The following is a 17,281-nucleotide window of genomic DNA, read 5'->3' on the forward strand; positions in this document are numbered from 1 at the left end:
CTCTTATTCTTAAGCTCTCAAGAACACTCTTTCTTACCTTTAAAACAAATAATCTCTGCCTGCCCTGATGTTAAGTTCAATCTTAAGCAAGGAAAACAAGGAGTGAACTGCAACATCAAGAAGGCTACTTCCTTATGTTTTGAGTCATCATCCCAAAAGGAAGAATCTCAGACTTGGATACTACAGCTTTATTTTATATGTGGTAGGTTTTGTTTTTGAAAAAGCTTTAGTTTTATCTTGTGACTTATACAACATGCCAGCATTGAGAACCAAGAAAACAAGATGCATTTTATAAATGATAGCTTATACTCTAATGTTTTGGCTTGAATGCACAGCAGAGAATAAAATATAATAAGCTCTCATACCCCAAGGTACTGGAGTTGGGAGGGAGAGCAGCTAAGATTTACAGTACTCAGGAAAAAAATTATCTTATGATAATCATCCATCCCCATGGCATTATCTTATTGTTAAGAGACTTTAAAGAACATTAAATGGTCGTTTTCCTTCTTAAATGATCTTCCTGACAACCTGAATTCAATAGTTTTATTTTTGTAACTGTTTTGAAATAAGATCTCTCTCTCCTTTTTATGTGGGAGTACTGGAATAAATGCACTTGAGAAGATGTTGATAATATTGCAATATGTCTCTGAGCTGCTTTAAAATTACAGACATGGATAAGGAGAGGATTTCTCTGCAATATTACAGTGTGACCATACAGTCCAACAGACTTCTGCTTTTTCCCTCAACATTTTGAAGTGTCAATAAACAGATTATTACAATAAAAGACATTAATGGTTTGATCTTGCCTTAAAGCAAAATTTTTCTAATTAGAAGGCAGTGGAAGGAATACAAGCAAGAGAAACAAGAAAAATAGAAACCTGAACTTCCTACAAAATGTAGTTTATTAATCTTGCAGACTTCAGAAAGCTGACCAGAGGTTTTAAGGGCCATTTCTCACACATACACCAAGGCCATAGTAGCCACCAGTATTCATAACCATATCCATAGTATTCACCATCCTTTCTCCAAATTCAAACCTTCTTCTAAGAGGCTTCTGAACAGTCACACATCAGGTTCTTTTCTGTCACTAACCATTACCTCTGCAGATTTTAAAATTTAAAAAATTAGAAAGCTTTTGCACAGAGGAAAAATGTCTGTGTATCAGATAAATTATGTGGAGAATCACAGTAAATTGTTCTCAAAAATCAATTACAAACTACCTGCATTATATGATGGTATATTATACCACCCTTCCCCCAATTGCTAACCTAGTCCAAAGCCTCACAGGATTCCAAACTCTGATCTCCATTTAAACTGGAAAACAAGAAGAACTTTCCTGTAACCTAAGCATTAGTTTTAGCAATAGGCATGAAAAATGACCTTTTGAGTATTCAGTACTAATTGGATATTAGTTTACTGAAGAGTTGCAGAAGAAAAAAAAAAAGGAAGAAAGGGGGAAGAAAAAAAGGAAGAAAGGGGGAAGAAACAAAGGAAGAAAGGGGGAAGAAACAAAGGAAGAAGGGGAGAAAAAAGGAAGAAGGGGAAAAAAAGGAAGGGGGAAAAAAAGGAAGAAAGGGGGGGAAAAAAGGAAGAAGGGGGGAAAAAGGAAGAAGGGGGGAAAAAGGAAGAAAGGGGGGAAAAAAAGGAAGAAAGGGGGGGAAAAAGGAAGAAGGGGGGAAAAAGGAAGAAAGGGGGGGGAAAAAGGAAGAAGGGGGAAAAAGGAAGAAAGGGGGGGAAAAAATGAAGAAAAGCAAATATGCTTTGAAGGGAAGCGCAAGGAGGCTAAAAATGTAACTTTGTTAACAGTGTGCCTGTGGATCAGGAAATAGGGTATACACCATCAACTAGCAGTATAGCAGCTCACTAGTACAGGATGTTATTTTCAATGAACTGTCCTGGTACTAACATAATCCTAGACTGATTTTTGGTATAGCACTAGACAGAAGGGAGTCATTTTATTTCTATATGAAGCCTCCTCAAATACAAGGAAGTTAAATCCAAGGGTCTGTTTTTTTTTCCCCCTTCCATCTGTTGTACGCAGCATGTATCTGGCCTATAAAAGGCATTCATATCATCCTATGGCTCCAAAGAGATACCCCATCAGATACTCCATGCCAGAGCATTTTCTGAATGACTTTGCCCAGTGGAGCCAATGCTGCAAAATTAGAAAAAAAAATGCATATATACTTTCTTATCTCCTCCCTGTCCCTCTCACTGCCACAGTTCAGGGATTACTCCTGTAACAGAAGGTCCAGGAAACTCATCTCAGCTGCATAAAGCCATCACTTTCTTGTCTTCCTCACTCAAGTTTTTATTCATAAAGACTAGAAAATTACAAATAGAAGAACTGAGAAGTTTTCTAGTTTGCTTCATTTTTTTCAGAGTATTTTTAACATATTCTATGCCATGAAAAGAACAAAATTGTTTTTAGTGTTTCAAGAGTATCTCTGAAATATGAATATGAGAAGAAATACATGTCATGTGCATTATTCTGAAAATTTGAACAAGCCCTGAAAATATCCTCTGTGAAGTATCCTCTGTGAAGTACATGACCTTGCCAACCCAGCAACTCACATCTGCTCTAAGTATGGAGATGAAGACATTCCTACAGTGATAAATCTTTGAAGGAACTGTTATATAGGTATGCAAATGTAGGGGCATCCAAAGAATTGCTGCTTCCAAGCATCTGTCTGTCATCTCAGAGATACAGGAAATATTTCTTTGCTGCAACATTCTTATACTTTACAACCATATTACCTCAGACATACATTGTGCCCATTTTTATATCTTCCTTGTAATTCAATCAAAAACATCAGCCTAGCTATTAATTGCTTTATCTGTTTCTGGTTTGGTGCTATGTCAAACCTCCTGGTCTCTCTTTCCAATTTCATCACTGAACTCTAGTTCTGATGACCCCAAATTGGAAATGTAAGCTTTGATTATAATGTATGCCTGCTACAAAGCTTTCACTTGAGGTATAGATCAGAGACAGCATCCATAGTGAAGTTCAATATAATCTACCATAAACCAGATGTTTTTCCAAATACACAAAGCTATCCTTAGCATTTTGCGTAGTTCCTCTTGTTCCGTGCCAGGAGGATATTCTGTGTAATTTCTAGTCACTTGCCTATTTGCTAGAAAAAGTTGAGCATTGCCTGATCCATAATACTGCAGAAAGTGCATCTTCCCTCAAACTAAAACCATAGCAGCACTTCTTTGGAAGCAGGAGTGGAGAGGTAGTGTCAGCTCCACCAACCTGATCCAGGTTTGTAGTGAAGAGAGCAAAATGGGATGCATTTTTTGTGGCATAAAGAACAAGTGCTTCTTGTTAAAACTTATTCTTGCACAATCCTAAGGATAATGCATTAGTCTTGTAATTGGAAATGATTAAACAAGTCTGCTGATATGCATAACAAAACACACTTCAGTATATTGATTGTTAGCAGCATGACCCTGCAGAGTTAAAAGGAGCCCAGACTTCCTTTCAGATTTTCATAAAACAACAGCAGCAGCAGCAGCAGCAAAACCCTATATTGCAATAAAGCAGGCTGGAGCCTGCATAAGACTGCCAAAATGTGGAGAGAGAGCTGCCAGTACCATAACCTTTTTTACAATCTCTTTTCAGAAAAGCACACTTCCAAAAAAACATAATCAAAGGACTGTTTCTGGCAATCTTGGACTAAGTCTTTCTGTTTTCCCAAAAGTTCATATGAAGGCCTTTCTAAAGGTCTGTAAAACTTTCCATGGTAGTTAAAGAATAGCTTGCTAGACAAAGGTCTGGACTTTTGTTTACACATGTTCCCAGCTATGCAAAGCCTGATAGATAATGCCTATTAGGTCAGTTTGCAGAGAAGCTGTGCATTTGATCCCTCTGTATTACAAAATATAGAAAATGTAATCTTAACAAAATATCCAAGTGTGACAATATTCAGTGTTCTGAATAATTCAGAGAAGGATAAGCCCCTCAAGAAGCTGTGTGGCATATTTTTTTACTTTCACTGACCAAAGGTTTGCCAGAAATCTCTATAATAAGGATTTCCTGGATTACAGACTCAAATCCCATGTTTCTTATTTAAATTGTATGGGATAAACAAAACTAAATAAAAATAGAAGAAAATCCAGCAATAGCAGTATTAACCAGTCTTCTCTCATCCCCCTGATTTGCTGTCCCTCTTACCAGAAGTGGTGTGAGTGCCTGTGCTTTTCCTGCCACTGTTTTTGGGAGTAGGAGGCAACAAGCAATCATATGCCTATTCACAATATGATTTATCTTACTTCTAGAAAAAGTGAGATTGGGTGGCAACAGAGTAAGCAACTTATTTCCATGACACCAATTCCTTTCTTTGTGGATGCAATCAAATGGCGAGAATCCACAGATTCTCCATCATCTGACATCGTAGGGCCTCCTATGCCTGGACTAAGGGGGACAGATCATCATGAATACTCTGGCTGGTCACTGGACAGGTCCAGCCACCATGGCTGGCACCTAAGCACAGGTGGCCAAAGAAATGGAGAAGTCATATTGCTTTGGCTCCAGAGCCAAAGCGATCAGGTCTATGGGAAGAGGTCACCTGTGAGCATCACCATCTAATCCCAGCAAGTCTACTGGGAATGCCATTTCTGAGCATATGTCAGATGGCAATTGCATATTTATGTACACACTTCTTCAGCTCTCAGTTTTGGGTTTCCTATTTTGAAAATTCAAAATTCAGCAACTTTCACCAGCTAGATGGCAATCTGTTTCATGAATACTTGTAAAAGTGCTCATTTTCACATACTATGAACTCAGTGATCTTCTCCAATACACATGTTCAATCAAATCTTTTCCTGTCTGTAAATTTTAAGTGGCACCATAAAAGCCTTCAAATGCTAGATTAAGTAATACCAAAATGTTCTTCTAACTTCCACAGTTTGTATTAAATAGATATTTCTATTCAGCATTTGCTGGAACAGAACTATATAGTATCTGATGTTGCATGGACAGTTCTGCTTATAATAGCTGAGCCTACAAGTTACAGCAGTTGATGTGTGAATGAGTGATTATGAATTTTATTTCTTTGGGCTAATATATAGATATGCATACATGAGGCTTGCGAATTTAATTCTGACTTTCAGTCACACTTCAAGAAAATATATATACATACACACACACACACACACACACACACACATTTCCAGGAGCAGAAATAAATAAGAAAATAGAATCGAGTATCTGTACCATAAGCACAATTTGCCTATTTTGCACTGCTGGCTTGGAGAAACCAAACTACACAAGACTCCACTGAAACTTGTCTTCACAAGGTAAATGAGAAGTTTTCTTTTTTTTTCTTTTTTTTGTAAATCTAATGTGTTGAAATCCACTCCACACAACATACAGTTAAGCTATTACTGTGCTGTCTACCTTCAGATTGTAAAGTGTTAGACAAAAATGTGCTACTACCCCTTTCTCTCAACAAATAATTGTTTCAGTTTTACAGTTGCTCAATTGTGGATGGCAACTGAGAAACAGTTTGGTATGCTGGAAACCTTGCTTTGAGGAAGTGTATGATTCTGCTGTCCTAGAGCTGCAAACACTGGGAACATTATGGTCTCTAACTTTGAGCAAGCCTCCATTGGAATCCTACCTATACATCATCAATAGCTTCTGAAAAGAAAAATTTCAAATGAGTATTTTTCTATTCATGTCTTTTTGTGTGGAAAATTGCAAGGGTGCTATATGCTATCAGTTTTAGAGTCAGCTTTGGTAGTATACAAAGAGTGTTAGTCCAAAACTGAAAAACCCTATCAAGCTGCTATATATCAGACAGAACTTCTCTTCTGGGCAGAATCATAACAATGGTCTTGTTTCCGCCAAGATATTATCTCATTTTTAGGTTGCATTTCCATACTCCACCATTTTATCAGCAAAGCTTCTTTTGTGTTGGTTCAGGTTTGCATACAACCCTTGCCATATTTAATTCTTACTGACAAAATCCAGGCCAAAATGGATGTGGTACATGTGAAAGAAGAAAAAGTCCTTTATGTTTTTACTGCAATGATCTGTTATACAAACATTTAAGGTTAGGGTGAAGGCATTAGAAAACTGCTAGAAGAGTTTGTGTACTTTCACAGGTAATGACAGGAAATCGCTGCAGATTCTTCTGCTCTGAAGATTGCTTTCAGATTCATCTCTCCCAATCAGAAAGATAAGTAACAGAGAACAATTCATTTTTTTTGTGAAGCAGTTTGTACTGGGCTACATCTTTGCAGCTCCAGCCACAGAACTCATACTGATATTAATGGAAGCTCTAAATTCGGATTTGTGACACTATATATGACCCAGTTTTATGCTCTTTTGGGAAAGTTAATGGGACACAGTATAGCTAAAACTATAAAAAAATTGTGTTAACACGGTCCTTTTGTCATCCAGGGTATCTCACATAAATCTGTATCATCATGCCTCCTCAGCAATACAAAGTTCTGATTGTCAAGTCTGCAGAGACAATGTAACCTAGAGACTGAAGATGGATAATACTGCTAAAACACAAGCCACCACTACTGTTTAGTAAGTTAATCTCACACAATTGTTCAACATCTCCCAGACACTACATATTTGCACAAGTACCAGTATGAAGACAAGAAAAGGGGCAGTTGTCAGTGAATCTGCTGTGTCCAAACAGTGCTTTTATTAAATGTTCTGGTGCTATCAAGGAAAACAAAAGGGAGTTCCAAGACTGGCAATCAGCAAAGATATCTTTGTATTTTGAAAGGTTACCTGATTTTGCACCAAGTCTTGACTTTTTTTCTCCCCTCTGGACAAACTTGCTTTAGCTGATCCTGGTGTTACAGCCTGCTTCTGATTTCTTTGGTCTTTTGCATTTGATTTTTTTTCCCACACATTTGAGTAAAAATAAAGAATATAAGAGTGATATGGAAATATATCACTGCTTAAGAGGTGAAGTGTGCAGTAGAAGCAAGAACTAGTTTGGTACAATTCAGATTGAAAGTTCCTTACAGCTATTTAATAACTTTTTTTTTTTTTTAAATAGATACAAAACCACTAGAAGCTTCGCATTATATTTTGTCTATAATATCATTTACATTTTTATATCCTTGTCATTTATCAACAGCACTGATTACAATACACACAACTGAGTCACTGAAGCCAAATATTACTGTCCATTTTGGCTGGAGTTTTACCTGAGTGATATCTGAAAGAGGGACGCAGAATCTGATATACAAGTAATTGCATATTTGCAGTTTTTTTTTTTTTTTTTTTTTTTTTTTTGCAGTAAAGAACAATTCCTAATCAGACACATTGGAATAAGTCCAAATGATATTAGCTTTCTTAGATTTACTCTGGATCCACTCCTGTGTTACACAACAGCGTTAAGGTCAGTTATGTGTTTTAAGTTAAAACAGCACTTTTTAGTGAGTGTTTGCAATAAAAAATTATAAGCAAATTCACAGTTTTGTTTGGAGCAAATACCTGAGTTCTATGAGCCAGATGAGACCATCAGATCTGACAGCTTGAATGGCCATGGGCCATTATTATTATCTATTTTATTTTCATAGAATTTAGGACAAGCTCCAGTATTAATTGTAATAACTCCATTTTTAGAGTAGATAGAAATACAAAATGGTCCTCTATTTATAGTTATTTCTATCTTTTTGGTTACAAATCAAATGTGATTTACTCTATTAATCCTTTATTAATAATTTTCTTAGGAATTAACTGTGCTGGATATTCATTTCAATGCAGTAATAGAAGGCTTGAAGTGTATTTCACATCAGCACACACAAGAGAAGACAGAGGCCTAATTTTCATTTATTTCATCTGCTGTAATTGTTATATCTGTTCAAAGTAAATGTAGGATAGTAACACTTTAATTCAGTAGCCAACTAGAAATATGAAAAATTGGGCCATTTCTATTTTAAATTAATCTTGAACCAGTACATTCAACTTGAAAAAGAAGTTCTGCTTTCAAATAATTTAACCTTAAAAAGAATGTTAACTTTAAAAGAATGAAAGTAAGCATTCTTTATGGAGCTTTACATGTCAAAAGAAACACTAGAATTGATGGAATTCAAAAAAAAAAAAAAAAAAAAAAAAAAAAAAAAAAGAAGAGAGAGAACCAAAAAGCCCTCACACAAAAACATACAATATTCCTTATTGTTTCTTCCTTCCTGAGTAGCTGGAACTATTAATTGAATTTAAACCAAGTTTGACAATCATTTAGATTTCATTGAAACTGACTCCCTTAACAGAAATAATTAAGTAAAACAGAATATGATTCATTTGGCCCTAGTGTAAATGGCTTCAATATAAGTGCATTTACTCTTTACAGGACTTGATAGAGAACACTAGAAAATAATCAGGGCAGTGACTATTTTAAGGCTAATCTGGCATTATGAAGACTGAAAGAAAAAATACATAGGAAAAAATTGAGTGAGGTATTACAGTGAGGTATTACAGACATTACTAAAACTAGATTAGACTGCTTTACATGAGTTGAAATCTAGACTTTGCTTCATAATAAAGGCAAAACTGAAAGTGATATCCAAAGAACAGTGATGATACAGATTACAGCACTGTGAATTTCCCTCCATTGTTTACCTTGAATACCCAAACCATCATCCAAAGCCATTACCCAAATAATTTCACTTCTCGCTGTTCCATCAGGGATGACACAAATATTTACGCTTATGATGGAGACATTGGCCTTTGAGTGGATGGTAGAAAGCAGACCTTCCATTAGACCATTAAGGGTTTTGTGTAAGCAAAAGCTTATTTTTCTCCAAAAGCAATGAGGGTATTTGGACATCTCAGTGAAGGGGGGAATGTTTATAAGCATTTCTCAACCATACCCTAGAATACCACTGAGCCATTTACACTAGAGCTGTTTCATGTAAGCATGTGAGGTCTATGCAAACTCTATACCTCAAGGTGAAAAGCTGTTGGCTTGATTGCTAGTGATCTTTGGTGGAACCTTGATGGTGCAGAACACTCGGAGTTCAGTAATACAACATAAAACGCTGTTTTCTCTCCAGTGCTTAAGACCTAATTATTAATTCACTGCAATGATTATATTGCTTCTTCTAATTAGAAATGTTTGGAAATAATCTCTTATTGATCAGCCTCTGTGTTTTATCCTAGCTATTGAATTTTCATGTTGTAATGTGTCATCTAAATACATTTTTCCCTCCCTTTTTGAAGGCCTGTATTTCCCAATATTAATGCTACAGAAGACTACCTAGAGACTGACACCCACTTTGAAAGAAACACGTGGCTTAAGAAAAACATTTCTGAACACCACTCACAGGGGACATAAGGTATCAAGAATGAATAGAAATAAAAGCCTGTTTTATAAATAGGGCTGTATTAAAAGGAAACATGGAAGGTTGATGAAGTGAAGTATTATCCCTGGCTTTCTCCCATTCAAACCTTCTTATTGTTGCTGATTTTCAGCAAATCTCCCTTTGCAATGTTTTACTCTGGGCCACATCGATGTCCCTACTTAGCTCTGACTTAGGCCTTATGGCAGTAAAACCCTTGGTCTGAGGCCTCTATAGATAAACTATTGAGCACTTGCAGTTCAGTTTCACAAGGTGAACTGGAAGCATTCAGCACCTGACTGGATTAAAGCTCAGGCAAGGTGGCTATCATAAGTAGTTTGCCAAGGACTGTCCTTGGTGTTTCATCTTTGATATAATGTTTGAAATAACTCTGGGCTTCATATGAACATGTACTGCATTTGTTCATTACCCAGCAGATTTGGGAAACCAGGAATGGGAAGATGCACACTCAAAAAGTTTGATTCAGATCATAGAGAAGGCAAGGAAGTATCTTTTGATATTACCATTTTCAACTGTATAACAAAGGTATTGCAGGGAAGATATGTTTTGCATCTAAAATATAAAATTGCTCTATGGAAGCTCAAAACACTTGCACATGCTGGGAGTGATTAAAGTTGACAGTCACTCTTGGATGGAGGTGTAACAAAATATTTTTGTGGTGATTTATTTCCTCCATTTGGAATCTAAGTTATACACAGAGCTTTTATGTGGATGTTCAGCTCCCAAGTAAATGTTATCCAAACATCTAACAGACTTGACTGCAGGAAAAGCAGTGTTTTGAAGCAAAATGTGATAAGCGTGCATGCAAAAGAAAGTTCAGTACCTGTTTTGAACAGCCAGAACACAAAAGATTGGCATTCTTGTGGAATACAGAGACTGGTGAGCAACAAGGTTTTGATCTTCAAGTTATTTGAGATCCTTTGTTTTAACATAAAAGCATACAGATGATGCCAGTCTGCTTTACAATCTCACTGTGTCCTGCCTTTTGTTTTTCAGGGGTTCTTCTGGTGTCAAAACCAAATCCATGTGAGGTATTTGAGTAAAGAGGTATGACCTAATTGCTGAGCAAAGGATACTTTCAGGCAAATATGAAAAGTCACTTCACATACATGAGATAGCGTGGAAGGAGGCAAGGAAGATGTATAACAAGCTGCTCTGTGAACAGAAGAACTAGTAAAGCCTGTTTTCCTATGGTAGTCATTCTTTGTAACTCAGACTTCTCCCCTCTGCTTCAAAGTAACACTCAGCCTACATTCCCTTTAATATCTTATCAGGAAACAGACAACATGGAGATGGTCTAGAGCTACCCACAGGTTGACGGATCAGATTACCACTGCCAAGTTATCCCCAACAAATCACAAGTAGCAGTTCACTTCTACCTGCCTTTCCTGCCACCAGGAACATCAGTCTCAAGTCTCTCCTCTGTCAAGGTGCCAATTTAAGAAGTTTACAGGAATTTAGTTTTCTTGAATTTGAATGAGATCAACAAACAGGTTTAAAACAGTGTCCATGGGGGAGATAGATGGATAGACAATAGAACAATCACATATAGTGAATCAACAGTGCATTAAACCTTATTTTTTGGTAAAGTAAGACAGAACTGCAAATGAGCCCTTTGGCCAAGGTGGAGAGGAGAGATGAGAATATATAAAGACACCAATACATTGTAGGAGCAAGATTGCCAGCTAATATAACTTGGGATGTTCCATAGGACCCATATGATACTGCCACGTTAGTCTGTGAGCAGGGCTAGCCTGTTTGAGGTGGTAAACCTGCACTCTGTAAAAAGGTACCGCATCACCATCTTCATCCATCAGAGTACTCCAATTCAGCTGTATCTTTTGCCATGCATATCATTGCTCCAAGGCCTGCATTTCTTTTTAAATAAGGTGTTATAATTATTCTGCAATTATACACCACAATGTAAGTGTGCATTTTCATTTTTTCTTTCTAGAGTTATTGATATTATTTGCCTTATGATAATATATAGATGCCCCAGGTATATATGTGAACCCCCTATATTAAGCATCTTAACAAAGGGAGCAAGGAATGCGCTTTGCCCTGATATACTCGCTTATCTTCCTAGGCAAAGGTGTAAACAGATATGATTTGTCTAGGCACGTAGTGGTTTAGTGGCAGACAACCACCATTACGCACAGGAGAACCCTACTCATTGTTTTCTTCTGCATCTAATACCATGCTACAGAGTACTGTAATAATATCATCAGCTGATATTATTAAAAATATCCATGTTGCAGTAAAAGTGCTGTTTAACTAATTGATCAGGACAAGCAATGTCAACAAAACACCGCAAACTGCATCCAGCTTTGTGGGTCATTAAACTCTATACGTGGTTCAATAAAATAATCAAAAGAGTTAGTGAGTGCCATCGTGTCTTAGGCATATGTTTTCCACAGAGCATTCACTACATATCATGCAGCATCATTCCCTAGCAACACCAAGCATTATTATTAGGATCTAAAGTCCCAAGGTTATTAGTAAGCTATGAACTCTTAATACTCAGAAGATAAAGACCTCTAAGAATTTTATTGCTCTCATTTGCCAGGTGGTGTTTTAATCATAATATGTTAATCATAATATGTAGTCTCATTAGAAGAAATCATTCTATTATAATATTCTATATTATTAGAATCAGCAAATCCTGTTGCACATTGCCTTAGAAAAAGTTGTTAGGCTTTCTATATTCTCTCAGAGTGTGCCAAAGTTTAAGTTAAAGCCTTTTCCAAGCAAAGAGTAACAATAGCCTCTACACTAGAGTTTCCTCCTAAGGTAGGAACAATACCTCTGAAAAGGTCTAAGCAATTAAGATTGGCTGTGTGGCACAATCAGTTTTGTTAATTTGTAGGTGGAAGGCAGGCAGACTGCCTAACCTTTGGCATTCACCATCAGGCCCTGACCCGTTTAACCCAGAGAAGTGTTTTTTCCCCAGCATAGTGGTTGCTCAACCTTTTTCTCAGGAATGTTTTTCAGTGGGCTGATATTTGCAACAGGGGACTCACGCTTCCACTATAAAAATTTTTAGAAGTTCACAAGCTATATAAAAAAAAAGTAAAATCATTGCTTTAGAATAAAATCCTCCCTGGAATCCACTCCCTGGAAACACACTTTAAGACCATGCCCATCTGCTCTCCAGATGAATGAAGGTCAATAAAGGCTTTGAGAGGCATTCTGCCCCACATTTTCCTGAGTCAGCGACAAGCCAGTCCCAGCTTCTCCCAATAACTTTTGTTTCATCTTGTTTTATTCTTCAAGCTCCCTATTAGCATGTTTCTGCTCTTCTCCAAACAGCTTCATAATCAGTAAAAGGAGGTCAGGTTTGGTTAGAACTAGTTTTGCTGAGGTATTGCCTTTCCTACCCTTCAAGGCTTCTTTTCAGTCGGAGCACTACCCTTGATGTATATGGTTGTGCCACACAGCATGGAATGAAGACTGCAAGGAGGCCTCATTTCTTGGATTTTGGATATTTAGACACACAGGATGTCCTTATTTTCTTCTTTCAAGCTGTTAAGAATGACACAGCTTTACTGATGCAGCTTTGCCCTCAACCATGGTGCCAATCAGCTGTTCTTTTCCCCCACCACAGAGCTGCTAACACACATCCTGGCAGCAAATGCCAAATAAAAAGAAATGAAACAAGTCAATACAAAGGAGGTTTCCTAACAGTGAAGAAACCGATGTTCAGAAACTATGCAGTTAGCAGGTCTTTTTAATATATAAGACTACTGCTATTAAATGGAACCTGGACTATCCTCAAAGGAACACTCAACATGAAGGGGAGGGGAAGCTTGCAGTCTAAACTTCTCTTAAATCCTCTTATAGGCAACATGCAACTCCTAGTATATTCCATCTAATGGCAGGAATGTGGGTCCTACTGAACACTTCTCTTTCAGTGAATTCGGAAGGATGGGAATAGAGACTACTCAGGGCCATGCGCCACTTGCTCTTCTGTCGGTCAGCCTTCAGAGAGAAGCACCTTGGCTTCCTTCTGAAACTCCAAACAGGGTTGTGAGGCAAAAAAGGGTAGCTCTAAGTCTCAAGTCAAACTGGCAAAGGCAGTAATCTTGACTTACCTATTTGGGAGCCATTTTGCCTTGAAAGATCAAGCAGTGCATAATGAATCTTAGTTCCACCTTGACCTGAGCATGCTCCTGTTCCAGTGGCAATGTGGGTCAGGAGCAGGGCCTCAGTGCTGGCAGACTGGATTAAGGCTAAGCCTGTAAATCTGTGCAGACTCCCACTTGCTGGCATAAATCAAGTAGCTGAAACATTACGTTATGGTACTGCCCGATCCATCCCTGCCAAGACAACCTCAATAAGCGGTGCAGATAGTATTTAGTTACATATATAGACTTTGAATCTCAAAAGCCTACACCATAGTGGAACATCATAGAACAAACAATTCCTGGAGGCACGCTGTAGGATTGTGTTCATAAACTGGCTTGCAAAAGGAGTTTATGTCCTCTGTGACCAGGGGAGTTCTTCAGGACAGGGTAAAGATGATGCTGAACAGCGTGTTATTCCACAGGTGTTTCAGCACAATTCAGTATGAATAAAGTATCAAAATTCTGCTCTTACTTTTTAATCCTGCAGATACCCATACACATGTGTGGCAATGGCAATGTCATGGGATTTTGAACCCTATCAGGGATATTGCTATTGTGAAGAAAGTGTTGTTATGTGGACCATGTTGATAAATGGTGCTAACACAAGGGAAAGAGAGGATCTACGCTTCTTTTGTAGGCTGAGGCATTCTGACGGAAAAACATTTGGAAAGGAGCTTATCTTGGTGATTCTTTTTTAACATAGCAGGCTTTAGAGAGAGTTAAAATCCATACAGAGTCCAAACTAATCCTGTGTTTGTAAGGTGTCTGAAAAAAGTTCCAGCTCACCCTCAGTGCAAATCTCATCCTCATGTCCCTTCTTTTGTGGCACTGAACCTTAAGCAGAAATCTTATGGGAATATTTCTAAATTAGCTTACCAGTCATCTTCTATTCAGCAAGCAGCAGCAACTTTCCAATTAGCAGATATTCTTTCACTTTAGCCTACACTCCAAGACTCATTATTCTAAATTTATCTACAAATTGAACAGTCCTCTTTCCATCTGTAATCAGACCAGGTACTAGCATGTTCTAAATCCTTCCTCCTCTGACTACATTATTCCTTATTAATTTTCTTTCTTTCTTAGTGTTGTTATTCCAGTATCATAGTACTGGGTTGTTGCTGACAATTCAAACAACTTCAGCTAAGTAACTTTATACCCCATGTCTAGTTTTTAGTATCAGTAAAATAGAAGCAATTATCTTCACGTTTGTTTATGAAGTTGAGTCCCGTTCATAAAACAGTGTTTTACTAAATAAGAACATCTGCAGAGAGGACTGGACAAACATTTCCAATCAAAGAATAACGTTAGTTTCTAACTACATTTTCATTCTTATTTTTCTAGTTAGTACATGACAAGTTTTTTTCTATAGGAGACTGCATTTAAGAAATCTGAGCTCTAAATAATTTAGACAAAGTAACTGAAAGACAAAGGAAGAATATATACCTTCTCCTGATAGGAAAACATTTAAAAACAAATAGAAAGACCTAAAAGATTTGAATACCAAGTGTGATAGAAATGAGTTTGAAGTTGGGGTAGGGAGAAGATTGAGAGACAGATAGACAGACAGACAGGCACCCAGTGTAGCAAACCTCTTCAGTATGTGATGGAAATAAATTATAATTTGTCAAATTTAAAGACAACCACAAAACTTGCAAACACGTTCATACAACAGATCAACAGAATGCATATCTGCGATCATCCTGACTTCCCTTTATTGCTGAGTCCACATTTCATTTGCTTTGACACACCTCACATGCCCCCTGGTCCCCTTCCTGCAGTTTGTGAATCCCCTGCTGGCCCTCTACTTCGTCTTTCTGAACCAAAGCCACAAGAGCCCTGCCCAAGAGCAGGGTCTGCATGTAGCTAGGCCTTTTGTGCCTAGCAACTGCACCATTTTCAGACTTATCCTTCCCTTGCAACTCCTTCGTATTGCCCTTGCTACGTACACCGCAAGAGCGTACGTAATCTAAATGCGGTGATGAACTGCAGCATTAGCTGCACAGCTGCCCCAGCAATCCTTCCAGTTAATGCTAGACTATGGCTTCACCTTTTATTGCTAAGCAAGCATTTTTCTCACCATTCTACATTAACTGAAGATCCGAGTACTATTATCCAGATCTAATGATCAGTGAAGGCTCTGTGGTCTGAGGCTTTCTCATAGGAAGCCACTTCCTGAGACAGAGGATGGGTCCCTGCTCTGTCCCTGCTCCCACTCCCTAGATTAGAGCATCTGGCCACATGCAAAACTAAATTAGCTAAGCCCTTTTAAGGCTGCAATAAATTGATCTCTCCTTCCCGGAGGATGATGAGACCAAGTAGGAGAACATTCTCCGTCCATTATCATTCTCAAATGCCTCAAAAAGCCTTTATGAAGGTCCAATTTTTCTTTCTGAAACTTAAATAATAGTGAGAACACAGACGCTGTAATATTCTGAGGTTTCTTCAGGCTGACATTTTTAAATATTATGTTTCCTTTGTTCTTCATAAACTTAAAATTGAACATCTTTCCATGCTTCCAGTGAAATAACATTTTAACTGCCTTAGAATGCTTCCCCCAGTTTACATGCTAAAGTTTTCCAGCTCTTATTCCCTGAACTATTTAATCTATTATAGCTTTTATCTTCACACTAACCACTTCAAGAGGAATCTGCAGACATCCTAATCCTTCCATTTCTAACACCATAATCTTCTGATCTTTAATCAAATTAATATCCCTTCTGTCCACAAGCAAGAAAAGTACAAAGAGGGATCTGCAATGCTTTCTTCCTGTTCTGTGCCTCCTGTTCCATGTTATCAGTAGCTGATTTCTTTTAAATCACTTTGCAAAACTGTTCAGCAGCTGAGCTCTTCTGGCTGTATTTGGTGTTTGCTTTTTGTTGGGCTCCCTCTGTTAACCTTTCCTCTGGTGCTTCATTATGTACTATTTGTTTCCTCAGTTCCTAGATTAGTTTTACAGTTCTCAATTACTCCTTGGCACAGCTTGTGACACCTTTTCTCAGTGCCACATCAACAACTGTAATATGATGCTTTACTGAACCAGACCTATTCAACATGAAACCCAAAGGATGCATTTTCCCATACTTCTTTAGTGATTCTTCTATTTTTAAATGGGAGCAGGCTATAAAGAGTCCAGTCATAGCAGGCTGGACACTTAAATGATGCAACCTGATTTAACATTAAAGTGAGCCCTGCTTAGATCAGGAAGCTAAACTATGTGAACTCCAGAGGTCCCTTCCAACCTATTTTTTTCTGTGACACTAATTCCAATATTCCCCACGTCCGGTTCTGCCCAACTTATTCTTTTTCTTTGGATCCTTCTCCCACCTTGCCACCCAGTCTTTCTTTTACTGCAGGTAACATATTAAGTCCTTCTCAGTAAGAGTATGTGCCAATACATTGATGAAGGGCTAGACTCAAAATACAGCTGTCCATGTTCAAGTCTATTTCCTGTCTACAAATTCCCCTTTTCTTTCATGTTTGAGAAGAATGCTTTAACCATCCACCATAAGCTACTCTGTGGTTTGCTTTATATCCGTTGATATACTTTCTTTCACTTTGCATGGGCTACACAGCAAGATTTGAGACCAAGGTCTACTTTCTTCCAAGTGAGTTCCAAGAATTACTACCAAACTATACAGTCATTCTTGTTCTCACTCCCTTGTCATCTATTCAACCTCTCCTGGATAAATGCTCCTACTACTTCACTGTGGGGTATAATAGATGAAAATCAAAGGGGGAAGATATTGTGCTATCACCTTCCTCTTGTTTTTATGATGAGTTATAATTATTGGATTTGGTTGGTGCACACATTCACACTACAG

At 37.8% G+C, this 17,281-nt stretch overlaps 2 long non-coding RNA genes across 2 annotated transcripts in view; one reads left to right on the forward strand and one right to left on the reverse strand.

Moving 5' to 3' along the window:
* The window catches only part of LOC135327926 (uncharacterized), a 90,330-nt gene that overhangs the window by 3,612 nt on the left and 69,437 nt on the right, over positions 1–17,281 (reverse strand). The window lies entirely within an intron of this gene.
* On the forward strand, positions 6,231–11,497 carry LOC135327717 (uncharacterized). Its single transcript, XR_010388106.1, has 4 exons — positions 6,231–6,544; positions 7,272–7,373; positions 9,197–9,312; positions 10,333–11,497. It is a non-coding gene; the product is annotated as an uncharacterized LOC135327717 (long non-coding RNA).

Source organism: Dromaius novaehollandiae, chromosome 3, assembly GCF_036370855.1.
Source record: "Dromaius novaehollandiae isolate bDroNov1 chromosome 3, bDroNov1.hap1, whole genome shotgun sequence".
Lineage (NCBI taxonomy): Eukaryota > Metazoa > Chordata > Aves > Casuariiformes > Dromaiidae > Dromaius > Dromaius novaehollandiae.